Raw genomic sequence first — 13121 nt, forward strand, 5'->3', positions numbered from 1 at the left:
GGGGGGAATGGCTTGTAGAAGCAACAAAATGTTTCCACAGGCAAAAGTGCTTGATGGCCAAGCCTGATGACCTGTGTTCAATGCACATGGCAAAAGGAAAGAACCAACTTTCTCCAGTTATTTCCAACCTCCAAATACAAGTTAACCCCCTCACATACACATACACACACACACACACACACACACACACACACACACATCTCAGGTCAAGCCTGAGGACTTGTGTTCAATGCACATGGCAAAAGGAAAGAACCAACTCCCTCCAGTTATTTCCAACCTCCAAATACAAGTTGTCAGACAGACACACACACACACACATTTTACAAAATAAATACATGTAAATTCTGGTTCATTTCTGTAGCCCGGCCCTGGAATCCCTGGAATTTGTGCACATGTGACAGGTGATTCTAACGTGAAGTCATAGTGGAAAATCACCAGATTAGATAGATAGTCTCCAAAGCTACTTACTTAACCTTTGAGGAAGACATTTGATTCCAGCAGGTATGCGTGAGGCTTGCCTGAGAACCTATAATCTTACCAGCTCCTTTGGGCCCTGATGGGACCACACTTGGAGTTACAAAACTCTATGCCAGAATTGTTCATTCACTGCCTCCTTTCCCACCCACCTTCCTCCAGATCTTTCCTAAGGGGGCCTTTCCAATGCAGTGACCTGGGGCAGGGGATGCACAGACATACCCAAATGTCTAGGTCCGGCTCTCCATGGTTTTTATTACATTAGAGGCATCAGTAGTAAAATGGAAAACTAACAAACAACAAAACCCACCCCCTCTATGACTCTAGCATGCAGCCAAAAGGCAATCTACAGAGATAGGTTCCAGAGTAAACGACAGACGACTACAGATCACACTCAGCCTTGACCTTTAGGGAAGAGGCTTTGGCAGTCATTGCTAACTAGCCTGGAGCAGACCCAAGCAACAAACAGCTACTCCTTCTTTGGCTTCTTTCCCAATGCAGGTCTCCACTGGCACATCTTTGTTCCAAATCCGAACCAGGACAGTTCTAAAGCAGGCTGTCTAGTCTTAGGGTTTGCTCCAAGGTGCTCAACCACAAACCTAAACATGCTACTTCCTTTCCTCGATGGGTCTAGCCCAGAAGATTGCTTTGTGTCCCTGGGTATCTCAGGGACACAGAGCTTCTTAGACTGGCTGCTACAGGACAATTTGTTGAGGGGAGCTATCCAGGTTCAAGGCTCAGCAGCCTCTCCTCCAAACCAAGTGTCAAGCAGAGCCACTCACCCAACCTACTGGGCAAAGCTACCCACAGCAGGAAAGCCATCTGAGCCCATGGTATTCTGCCATGAACTAAGGTGTCCCTGGCTTATAGTGAGCTGATGAGCTCACCCAGGGGACTCTCACAGTAGCAGAGCAAGGGACATGGGAACCTGTAGGAACTGGTAACTAGCCAGTGCCTGCTATCCAAAATGAGTTCAATTTCATCAATACCCCACCAGGGCTGAGCAGGGGACAGGCAGAAGCCCCTTAAAACTCTTACTATTTCTATGCTCTTTTTAGTCCTTGAGTTTCTGTACCTCGGGATTTTTGTTTGTCTGGATTGAACCCAAGCCTTTTGCATGCTAGGCAAGTGTTCTACTATGGAACCTTACCCCACTGGCTCTCAGTTTGATAAGAAAAAACAAAAAAAATAAAAAACAAACAAAGCTGCCTGCCCTTCTAACACCTTCAGAATCACCCACCATTTTTTTTCTCAAACTCTACCACCTAGATGAGGAATCCCTGTCTATTCCAGAATCTGGTAGAGCCAATGTCCCCTCCTCTCTGTTCTTCCTACTTCTTTCCAGTTCTATCTGTGACTCATAAATAGGTCCACTTTACATAAATGTCTATGTCTGCCTCATCCCCTCCTCAGGCTATCCTTGCCTCAGATTTTCCTCCACACACCAAGCCTCAACATCTGACTTCCTTACTCCCTACTCCACCTCTTCCTGAGAAAAGCCTTGCTCTGGATTAGAACACTCCATCTCAACAGCCATTCTTGTGGCCGCTAATGTTGATTGGCATTGCATAGCCAGGAACCTACAAATTCAGGCCTCATACCCTACAGATACGTCAGATGCACCCATGATGATTGCCACTGTCAACCTGTCAGGATCTAGAATCACCTAGGGCATATCTGAGTGATCTGTCAGATGAGGTTTAGTTGGGGTAGGAGGATCCGTTCCAAAGGCATCACAGTTCTAGCGGCTGGCTGGAGTCAAGACTGTGCCCAAGTGATGGGGCACCAGCACTGATGGCTCTTTGCTCCTCTAGTCTGAATGCAGTGTGACCATCCACTTCTCACCTTGGCTACCTCGCCTTACCCACCATGATGGCACGCACCCTCAAACTGTGAGCCCAAACAAACCCTTTCTTCCTTTCCACCTTCCATCCTTCCTTTAATTGCTTGTGTCAATATTTTGTCATGTCACCTAGAAAAGAAACTAAGATACATTGCGTACCTGTCTCCCAAGCACACAGAGCACAGTTCCTTTCCACAGCATACACTTACATAGACACATAGAAACACAAACACACACACACACACACACACACACACACACACACACACACACCACTCTGCCCAGGTTTTTCTGCATTAGGATGTCTCCTATAGTTTAAATGTGAGTCCTAATGTTCATGCATAGCAAACTTGATCCTGAATGTGGTGGTATTAGGAGATGGGACCTTTAAGAAATGTGTAGGGCAACATAGTAGAAAACTCGCCCAGCATTCAATTCTCAGTACTTTGGGCAGAGAGTTCTGCCCCATGAGTGAATTCGTGCTTTTATCACAGGAATTGATCCCATAAGATGGAATGGAGCCATTACAAAAAGATAAATTTGACATCTCACACTCATGCTCTCTAGCCCTCCTTCTGCCATCAATTGAAGATCAAACAGCCAGAAGGTCCCATCTTGGATTTCACACCCTCCACAACCACAATCCAAATGAACTTCCATTCATTATGCATTATCCAAGTTAGAGAATTTGGTTAGAGCAGCACAGAGCAGCAAGAATGACCTAGTTTCGGTAAGTGGAGCTATTGCTGTAACAAATACCTGACAACATTTGGAACTGGCTAGAGCGGAGAGGCTAGAAGAAGCTGCACGTGCAGGCTAGGAAAAGGAATAAAGGTTCAGGAAAGGGCTCAGATTAGAACTATAGGGAATGTCTAGACTTTCTTATAGATTATAACAAGTGGTGTTAGAAACTAGAGTAAGATCATCCTAGTAATAAAGTGGCTAACAACTTGGCTGAATTGCCTGTGCTCTAAAACCTCATGGAAGACAGTAGGATTGAAAAGGATATTTGGTGGAAGAAACAGCTCAGTCATAAAGCACTTGGGACGCTGTGTAACTTAACTGTCTACAATAGACTGAGTAGAAAAAACATGATTTTAAAGTAGAATCTACAATTAAAATAAAACAAAATTTAGGGATTTGAAGGATTCTCAGTCTTGACTCTGTAGAGAATTAAAAGCATTTTCATGAGAGAAAAATGTAGGCATGGCCAAGTAATCATTTGATAAGATTAGTATAGAGTGAGGTCTGAGACTATTTACCAGGACAATGGGAGAATGACCCCAAAGGCCCCTTGAAGACTTCTACTGAGGTCCCTCACATTTCACACCCAGAATGAGAAGAAAATAATCAAAAGAGTAGCCAGACCTTGGGGCTTGCTGCCAAGGGCTAAGATAAGCCTTCACTCCCCACATTCTTGGGCAGCCTCTGGCTGCCTCAGCCATTACTCTCCAGAACAGCTTGACCCATCCCTCCAAAATCAGCAAGAGAAAAGCTGTGGCAGTGTTTACACAGTGCCAGCTCTATAGATGCAACAGGTGAGAGCAGTGGGGCATGACTTCCTCTGCCTGTATTTCAAGAGGATCTCATAGCAGCCTAGGACCAGGATATAGGCGGAGCCAGCATAGAGAACTTTCAGGGAGGCAAGGCCCAGCAGAACTGTGGAGTCAGAACCTAGCAGAGTCCTAGGAAGATACTCAAGTATTACCTAAACTCTCTAGATAAAGCATTGTAATTGCTTCCATTGTAGAGACAGGGAACTATGATAAAACAGGGTCAATAAGACCATAACACACCCAAGTAGGACATCTGTTGAACAAGTGACTGTGGAAATGTCACCTCTCTAGGGCCCCAGTCTTCTAACAGAGACTGTAGACTCCCCGTAATAAAACTAACCCACAAAGGAGTGTCTCACTTGATACCAAGTATTGTCCACTTGCTGCCCTTTCGTACAACTAGATTAGTGGGGACTCTGGCACAAAGTCCTTTAAGTGTTCCCAACAGTAATAAAGAACTTTCTTAACCCCTTCTTAGGCCACCCTCCCCAGGAGACATGATTGTTAGTACCCAAGACCCTGGTGCCCTCTGAAAGTTCTCTAGCATGTTTTCACTACATACAGACACCAGACTTGCAAGCATGCAGACAGATAACTCCATATTGATAAGCCATGTCTCCAGAGCTCTGTACAGATGTGGCCTCTCTTCTGAACCTCAGTGTAGAACTCTACCGAACCTGTTTCCACACATTTCCTGCCATGTCAAGGTGAGCCTCAATGGGGACCTCAAGCGGGGCTGAATACAATGTGATTAATGCAACCTCATAAGCTCCTCATCTCAGTAGAGGGTCAACACCCTGGTTCTGTTGACTGTGATCCCCAGCTGATTGCTTACCTCTCCACGCCAACAAAGACCCACATGACCTGTCTTTGCTGACCTTCAGGGACCCACATGACCAGCTCCTTTCTTCTTCATCACCTAACTCATCTCTCGTGTGTCTTGCCTCTACGCCTTGGTGAGGGAAGCTAGGCATACACCTTCTTTTGGCCTTGGCTATATGCTAGGCAGAGAGGCTTCTGTCTTAGACACAGGGTTGGATATCTTTGCATCTAGCTCTTCACTTACCTTTTCCACACTAGCCAGCAGCATCCCCCATCCAGCTAATGCTCCCCTGCCTGCAACGACCTTTGTTGTTCTTTTTTCTAAAGGTTTGTTTATTTATTATTTATACAGTACTCTTCCTGCATGTAGGCCTACACACCAGAAAAGGGCACCAGATCTCACTACAGATGGTTTTGAGCCACCATGTGGTTGCTGGGAATTGAACTCAGGACCTCTGGAAGAGCAGCCAGTGCTCTTAACCACTGAGCCATCTCTCCAGCCCCTTTTGTTGTTCTTGTTCTGCTTATTGCTACCACCAATAATAAGAACTGTGTGCCTGGCACACAGCTCTTAAAACAGATTTGTTGGATTAACAAATGGATCTATTCATCAAGAATCATTGTCATAATGTTGGTGATATAAGAATGGAAGAAATAGTGGTAAAAGGTTGGGTTCCCCCTGGCACATCTGGCACAGCCCCCAGCAATGTCCTAGCTGGATATAAGTCCCCAACCTTGTGTAGAGCCATCACAGGAAGCCTGTGGTGAGACTATTCTTCCAGGCTGATTTAGAGACTGCAGAGGACAGCGAAACTGACCAAATGCTTCAAGGTCACCTGTGGAAGATGGTGGCGTCCTCCAAGCCACCCAAGCATAAATGAAAATGAGGCACACAACCTTCCCAATGTAATCACAAGATTCTCTCTGGCGCCATCCTTTCCGCTCCATACTCCCCCTAACACCCTAGCCTGGAAGACTTCCATGTAGAAACCGATGATACAATGTCTTAATGATTGATACAATGTCAAGACATCCATTTGATGTCTTGCCAGTCACAAGACATCACAGCGAGCTGCTGGAAAATTATACTTCTGGTGTTTGCCTAGAGGGGCAGACACCAAATTCCAAGAATTCTCAGGGCTAGAGAGCTGAAGCCCTTGTGACCAAGTGGTCAGTCAGGAGGCCACATCAGGCCAGGATAAATAAAGGAAAATTGGTTGTCAATGGTGACCTGTCCCAGGTTCCTCCAAAGCCAGGGCCTCCTGAGGGTAGTTCTCTCCTAATGCTGCCCACCCAGGAGGCTAAAGACACTGGAATCTGGGATGGCTCGCTACCAGCACAGCCAGGCCCTCTCTCCTCTGACCCCCAGATACCTGATCTGAAAACAGTGGATTATACTAGCCCTGGTGTAGCCACACAATACCAACAAGCCCAGGTGGCTTAAACTACTTGTGTTGGCTCACAAGATGGCTCACTGGGTAAAGGTGTTTGTCACCAATAATGATGACCTGAACTGGGAATAATGATCCCCAAGGACCCATATACCCATAGAAGAAAAGAATCAACGCTTGAAATAAGCTGTCCTCTGTCTTCCATGAACACACACACACACACACACACACACACACACACACGAAAATGAATAAATGGAAAAAATTTTAAAGTACTTATGTGGCCAGTCAACACTGACAAGGGTTCTAAGTAGAAACATCTGCTAACTTCGCCGACATACTAATTTTTAAAAAGTAAACTATCACCTAACTGTAGTAATTACACTAATTATCCTCACTGTATCTTATCACTACTAAACATATTTTCCTTCCTCATCGAGAAGAACTTCATGCTCGCCACCCTCAATCCACACAGAAGAATGGGGGCTAGGTAGAGGCAGAGGCAGGAGTCAATGCCAACAGCGTCACTTTTGGGTCTGTATTAGGACAGGGCTCAACAGTGTTATATAAATGGGATTAGGAATCAGTGTTAAGGGCAAACTCCCCTCCCTTCCTGGCCACAGCACCCTCCTAGCTAGCCAGCTGCCAGGAGCCTTCTCACTTCCACATCTGTCCCTGTCACAGTAGTTTGCTTCAGTTCCATTGTGGCAGTTATACCATTCTAGACCAGTCTCCTCAACGCCACACTGAGTACCAGGTACACGGTAAGTAACTGGCACATTTTTAAATGAGCGAATGTCTAAATTATTATCATTTGTTCACTCAAGCAAATAAACAAAACAACCATGAGCAGAAAGTTTCATCAACTTAGAAAATTCAAGCTCTCTTTTGTGGACACCCAAGGTGCTAAGGCTTGTCTCACATTGGGAACTCTGGTTCAGCAAGGTTACCAACTATCTGCCACATGCCTGTGGCTACTTTCAGAAGGGCACCTCTATCACAAGGCACATGTGGTTTCTGCAGAGATGGCCATTGATTTCCTTGACTTAACCACTACCAGTTCCAGAGTGTGGAAATATACCAGAAGCTGAAGACAGCAGGCTCTGGGTAGCCCTAGGAAAGATAGGGGCCCCCTGACACCCTATATCTCTTTCCTCCTTACATGTTTTACATGTTCCTCAAGACAATCAGTTTGGCATAAAACATTGGGACCCAGCTTCGGGGGTGGGGGTGGGGGCAAGGGGCTCAAAGCACTGGCTGAAGAGAAAAGGGCTATGATAGTCTGAAAAATCTTAAGTCCAACTTAACCTCTTCGGCCACCAACTTGGAACTCAGCCTCAGATTTCTCCTCTGGAAAAGGGGGTACCAGGTTCAGGTGCATACCTATAATTCCAGCATTCAGGAGGCAGTGGCAATCCAGGGATACACGGTAAGCTCCTGTCTAGTCTACCTTTAATCCTAGGACTTGGGGGCAGAAGCACGCAGATCTCTAAGAGTTCAAGGCCAGCTGGTCTACATAGAAAGTTTCAGGACAGCAAGGACTACATACTTTGTCACAAAAGCAAAGCAAAACAAAACAAACTGCCTACATAAAGACCCAAAAACAACAAAATGAAAGTGCCAAGACTAAGGTGTCACGAACTTCCGATATATCCTGTTATTAAAAGCCATAGTCCGATGCTGAACCAGTACAGAGCAGGCACTGGTATGGCACACAGCTGTCTCTCTCCACTCCAGGTCTGTCTCTCTCCAGCGAAGGGAAGGGGGTCAGCCGCAGCTCCTACCCATTCCCACAACTGTGCTCACCTGTCTCCTCAGTGGCTGGTTCTGTTCCTAGCACAAGACTGTAACTGTGTGGGGAGACAACAGGAGCGCCACTGCCCAGACTCCACCCAGCCCTGAGCACAGATCCACCAATTGGCCCAGGTTCAGGAGCACATTCGTGAAGTGGAGCATGGTGGAGGCAGCAGGAAGAAGTCAGTCTGAGGAAGTTGTTCACTGTCTCCAGGAAGCACCCGGGCTCCTGAGCAAAGCTGCTTGCTGGGGCGGCCGTCTCTCTCCAGAAGAGACCTTTCCACGGCCACGGCCTGCCTCACAACAGCGCACAGTGCTCAAGACTCAGGCTTCAAATGAATCACACATAATGCATGGGATCTACAAGTGTCAGCAATCCCACAAATTGGAAAGAAACACCAAACAGAAGGAAAACAAAGGGCACGATTGGATTCAACAATTCTACTTCTGGGTATGTACCCAATGGAAGTGAAACCATGACCTCCAAGAGATCTGTTATACACCCACTTTTACAACAGCATTGGTCAGTCACAAGGTCCAAAACATAGAGGCAATCCAAGTGTTTATGAAGCCATCAGCAACATTTGGTACCCATGCTTTATGCAGTATTGTTCAGCCACACACACAAAAAAATTCTGATAATTTCTACACAAGAGATGAACATTGAGTACAATATGCTAAATGAAATGATGCAGTCACATTATAGACAGACACTATATGATTCTACTTACAGGAGGTACTCAGTAGCCAAAAGCATAGAAAGAGAAAGTGAAAAAGTGGTTTGAGGGGATAGGGTGGGGAGCAGCAAAATGAGTTGTCGGGGAGGGGGGCCCAAGGTTTCTATTCACAAAATGACAAGTCCTTTAGTTTGATGGTAGAGATGGCTACATACTATGAATAATACTTAATGCCCTTGAACTTACAGTTAGTTAAGAAAGGAGTTAGGGGAGTGGCTCAATCCATAAAGTATTTGCCCTGAAACATAAGAACCTGATTTCAATCCCCCAAATCTATGTAAAAATCCACGGGTCAATGTGGATAAATTATAAATTTAACTTGTGAATATGGTAGTATAACCCAGACAAGCCTGACTGGTGATCCTCCAGACCAATGACAGCTACTATCTCAAAAAGGTAAACAGTTTTCCTGAAGATGACACTCAAAGCTGCTCTCTGGGTCCCACATGAACACACACACACACACACACACACACACACACACGCACACACTTTAAAATTTTTAAGTGATTAAGATGGAAAATATAATTTTATGATTATGTATTTTCCCATAATAAATCATGGAGTCAGGTTTGATGGTACATGCTTGTAATCCTACCCTATAATGCTAGCAGTTGGCTGAGGCAAAAACAAGAGCTCAAGGCCAGCCTGGGCTACAAAGTCAGAACATGTATTTTTAAAAAGAAGAGTAGGGGGAATCAGGGGAACACGGACAAATTCACAGATTAGGTCCAAACACCTGTTACACCTGCAAACTTGCTGGTGGCTGATGACCCAGAATGCAGAATAAATCCCAGTACCTTTTTTACAGTTGGCTGGAAGTGAAGGTGTGAAACAATGCAAAGGCTTAGCAGTAAGAGTGAGGCTGAAGCCACGCACACCTAAAAACCTAGCAATTCCATTTCTGGGTATAACCCACAGCAAATCTCCCTTTCATACAGACGCCCCGTTCAAGAGCACTGTAACAGCAGAACAGAGAAACAAGCACCAGGCAGGGATCTGGCTAAGCAAACTGTGGTCTCTTCAAACAACTGAGCACCACTTAAACTGGTTAGCTAATTAACCCATGTGTATCGGTTTGGATAAACCTAAAAACACAAATCAAACTTTTATGTGTTGCAAACCGATGAAGTATGGACTGGAGAACAATACTGCTTGTATTATGCGTTGTAGATTTTGTGTGTGTGATAAAGGAGTAAAACGGGTTCTTTACGTGAAAATTAAACTCTGGATATAGGAGAAGAATGGAACTGATTGTAGGTGAAAGTTTTCACTTTTATAGTCCTACTGCCTCCCCTTTTCCTTCAATTCTTGCCTTCCTTCCTTCCTTCTTTTCTGTGCCGGGAATCATACCTAACGAGCAGCTTGACTCCCACCCTCTCTCCCTCACCCCTTTTCCTCCAGTGGGAAGGATAGGAGCTCATGTAGCTGACAAGACTTGTACTCCCAATTCTCCTGCTTTTTCCTCACCCATATATATATATATATATAGATAGATAGATATAGATATAGATATAGATATCTTTTTTTTTTTGGTAGTATTGTGGCTCCAACCTAGGTCTTTCTCCATGCTAGGAAGTGCCAGACCACTTAATCCTTCACCGTTTTCTTTTTCATTTTGTTGTTATTATTGTTTGTTTGTTTGTTTTTTGAGACAGGGTTTGGAATGAAAGAGACATTTTTCATTTGGGTTTTTTTTTTAATTTTTAAAAATTTTATTTAAGTGGAGGCAGGATCTAATTGTGCTGTCTAGGGTGGCCCCAAACTCACAATCCTCCTGCCCCAGCCTCTGAAGTGCTAGGACCATAGGTGTGAGCCACTATATCCATTTAGAACTTGTATGTGGTGTGTGTGTCTCCATCTGTCTGTCCATCCATCTGTCTGTCTGTGTTTGAGATAGGTCTCATACAGCACAGGCTAGCCCCTAACTCACTATGTAACTGAGGATAGCTTTGAACTCCTCCCATTCCTTCTGCCTCCATCTCCCAAGTGCTGCAATCACAGATGCGCACCACCACACTTGGCTCTTATATACCCTTTGGCTATTTAAGTTTTTTAAACTGGTGAGAACAATAAACTTTTAATTTAATTTAAAAAAAAACTCAGTGGGAAGATGAGAGAAATAAAACACTAAAACTAAGAGCACAGTGTTGGACATACCTGGACATACTAGGCCACATACCTGGACCTGAATTCTGAATTACCCATCAGTTTTGAGACTCCAGGTCACAGGTTTTCTGCTGCGTGACTGAGGAGGAAAACAGCTCTAACTGGTAGAGTGACTCAATGTGGCAAAGAACAGTGACTATTAGGATTATTGCTAACGTAGAAGCAGCTAATATTAATCCAAAGGACACATGTGCAGCTCCTGCCTGCATTGCTCACCGACCTGCTCTTCTTATTCTTCTATGTGTCCTACTCCAAGGACAGACACTAGCACAAATACACATTGGGCACACACACACTATCCAGAATGGACCATCCAGCCTTCTCTCTGCTTGGCAAACCATATGCTCTAGTGCAAGGCTACGTCCAGATGGAGAGGTTATTTTTAATGTACACAGGAGCTTTGTATAAGTGAGCAACACCACACATAACAGCAATGCCTTCTGCAAAGACCTGGGAGTACTACAGGTCGAGGGCTTGCCAGAACTCCCCTGGAGCAGCTCACAGAGCCAAGCTAGCTAACTGTGTTTATCTTCTGTGTATCACTTCCTCATGCTTTCACATTCATCAGTGGTTTTGGAGGAACTGACTCCTGCACCTGTTGACCAGCTCTGATGGTTCTAGGGTTGCTGGCCAGAACCCTGAAGTGAGGTCACCTACAGAGTAGTTCCACATGGCAGAAAGAGAGCCTTGAGCAATGCCTCCCTAACTAAAATAGCGCAGTCTCATTATGGACAAACATTATATAATTCTACTTACAGAAGGTGCTCAGCAGTCAAAAGCATAGAAACAGAAAGTAGAAAAATGTTGAGGGGATAGGGTGGGGGGCAGTAAAATGAATTGTTCAGGGGCTTCAAGGTTTCTACTTCCCAAGAAGAGGGAGGAGGAGGAGAAGGTTGGGCACACAATAGAAACAGAAACCAGCTTGAATCACAGGCTCCTGTATCCATGGAAATGTCTAAGGTACCACCAAGAGCTATAAACAAGGTACCACCAAGAGCTATAAACAAGACAATAGGCATATATATATGCAGAGTTTATAGTTAAGTAGAGACAGACATATGATAAATAGATAAATAATGAAGGTAATATAATGATTCATTGTAAAGCCACTGACCTAGCAGGGCAGTGGTGCAAAGAGTAAGTGGGCAGGTCCTCAGCAATCTAGTTAAGACCATCTCTCTGAGAAGCTGATTTTAACCTAAGATCTATATGGAATGGAAAGAGAACGTTCTGGACTGAGAAAAACACAAACACCCGCATTTGTCAGATACAAAGAAGAGAAAGAAGTCTGATGGTCAGTGACAGCCAAATGTGGTATCAAGGATGCCACAGGTACCAGGTGATCTAAGACCCTGAAGGGGCCACCGATGAGCATGGGGTTGTCTAGATATCATAAAATGTCACAGCAGGATTATTAATAAAGGAGTGATACCACAGGATTAAATTCGGAAAGATTCCTGGAGCAATTCCGCAGCCCTGAATAGTTTCACTTAATTTTTAAACTACTTCATGCATTCCTGATCTTTTATTTTTATTTACTGATGGCAAGTGTCCATTTCCTCCTGCCAGAGATCACAACCCCAGGACCACATTCACACCCACACATGACAGTACAGCCAAATCCAGACAGGTCACGGGCACTACACAGGGTGAGGATGACATGGGGCAACACTGCGGAGGTCACCCCACTCTTTCCTCTCTCTCCAAGTGCGGTACCTGTGACAGTTGACAGTCAGTGCCCAGGCTCTTGGCTAGTTCTACCTGACCTTGAACATACCCTCTTAGCCTGGGTGGCCCAGGCACCAGCCCTCCAGACAGTACTGCTCACTGAGCAGCTTCCTCCAGAGCAATGTTCCTTCAGCGGTGAATGGCCCTCTCTAGCTCAGATGGAGGCACTCTGACCTATGGTGGGACTATGTCCTAAGATAGCTTCATGATTTGAAACTACTTAGACTTTAAAGTGCATTTACTATCCATGATCTATTTGCTAAACATCTGATCCTGACAGCCCAGTCTACGGCAGGGAGGGCAGCCGTGTTCACCCTGTGACTGTGTGGCTGGAAGGGGTTCCAGTGCCTGCCCTGTGCCAGCATCACAAGACAGTCACCCAGCATATCACTGGCCTGATAAAGACCAAAATTCAAAACCTTAAATACAGTTTCTACTTAGTGTGTGTTAGCTTTATACATTAGAAGGTTGCTTTAAAAAAAAAAATCTTTCAAGTCTTTACACATCATCATAATTTTTTTTCTTTTACCTTAAAACAAAGCTTTGTAAGCTGGGAAACATTTGTGCTCCCTAAGTCTCCAAGCAGTCCAAGAAGCCCCACAAAAGT

At 44.9% G+C, this 13121-nt stretch overlaps 1 protein-coding gene across 4 annotated transcripts in view; it reads right to left on the bottom strand.

Moving 5' to 3' along the window:
- The window catches only part of St3gal4 (ST3 beta-galactoside alpha-2,3-sialyltransferase 4), a 35357-nt gene that overhangs the window by 11144 nt on the left and 11092 nt on the right, over positions 1–13121 (bottom strand). Inside the window, exon 1 of one of the 4 annotated variants that reach the window (XM_060371501.1) lies at positions 7893–8019. The exons of the other annotated variants lie outside the window; for them this stretch is intronic. The gene's annotated coding sequence lies outside the window, so the exon portion shown is untranslated. Of the gene's footprint in view, positions 1–7892; positions 8020–13121 lie in introns of those variants that run through there. 4 annotated transcript variants of the gene reach the window in all.

This window comes from Meriones unguiculatus, chromosome 1, assembly GCF_030254825.1.
Source record: "Meriones unguiculatus strain TT.TT164.6M chromosome 1, Bangor_MerUng_6.1, whole genome shotgun sequence".
In the NCBI taxonomy this organism is placed as follows: Eukaryota; Metazoa; Chordata; class Mammalia; order Rodentia; family Muridae; genus Meriones; species Meriones unguiculatus.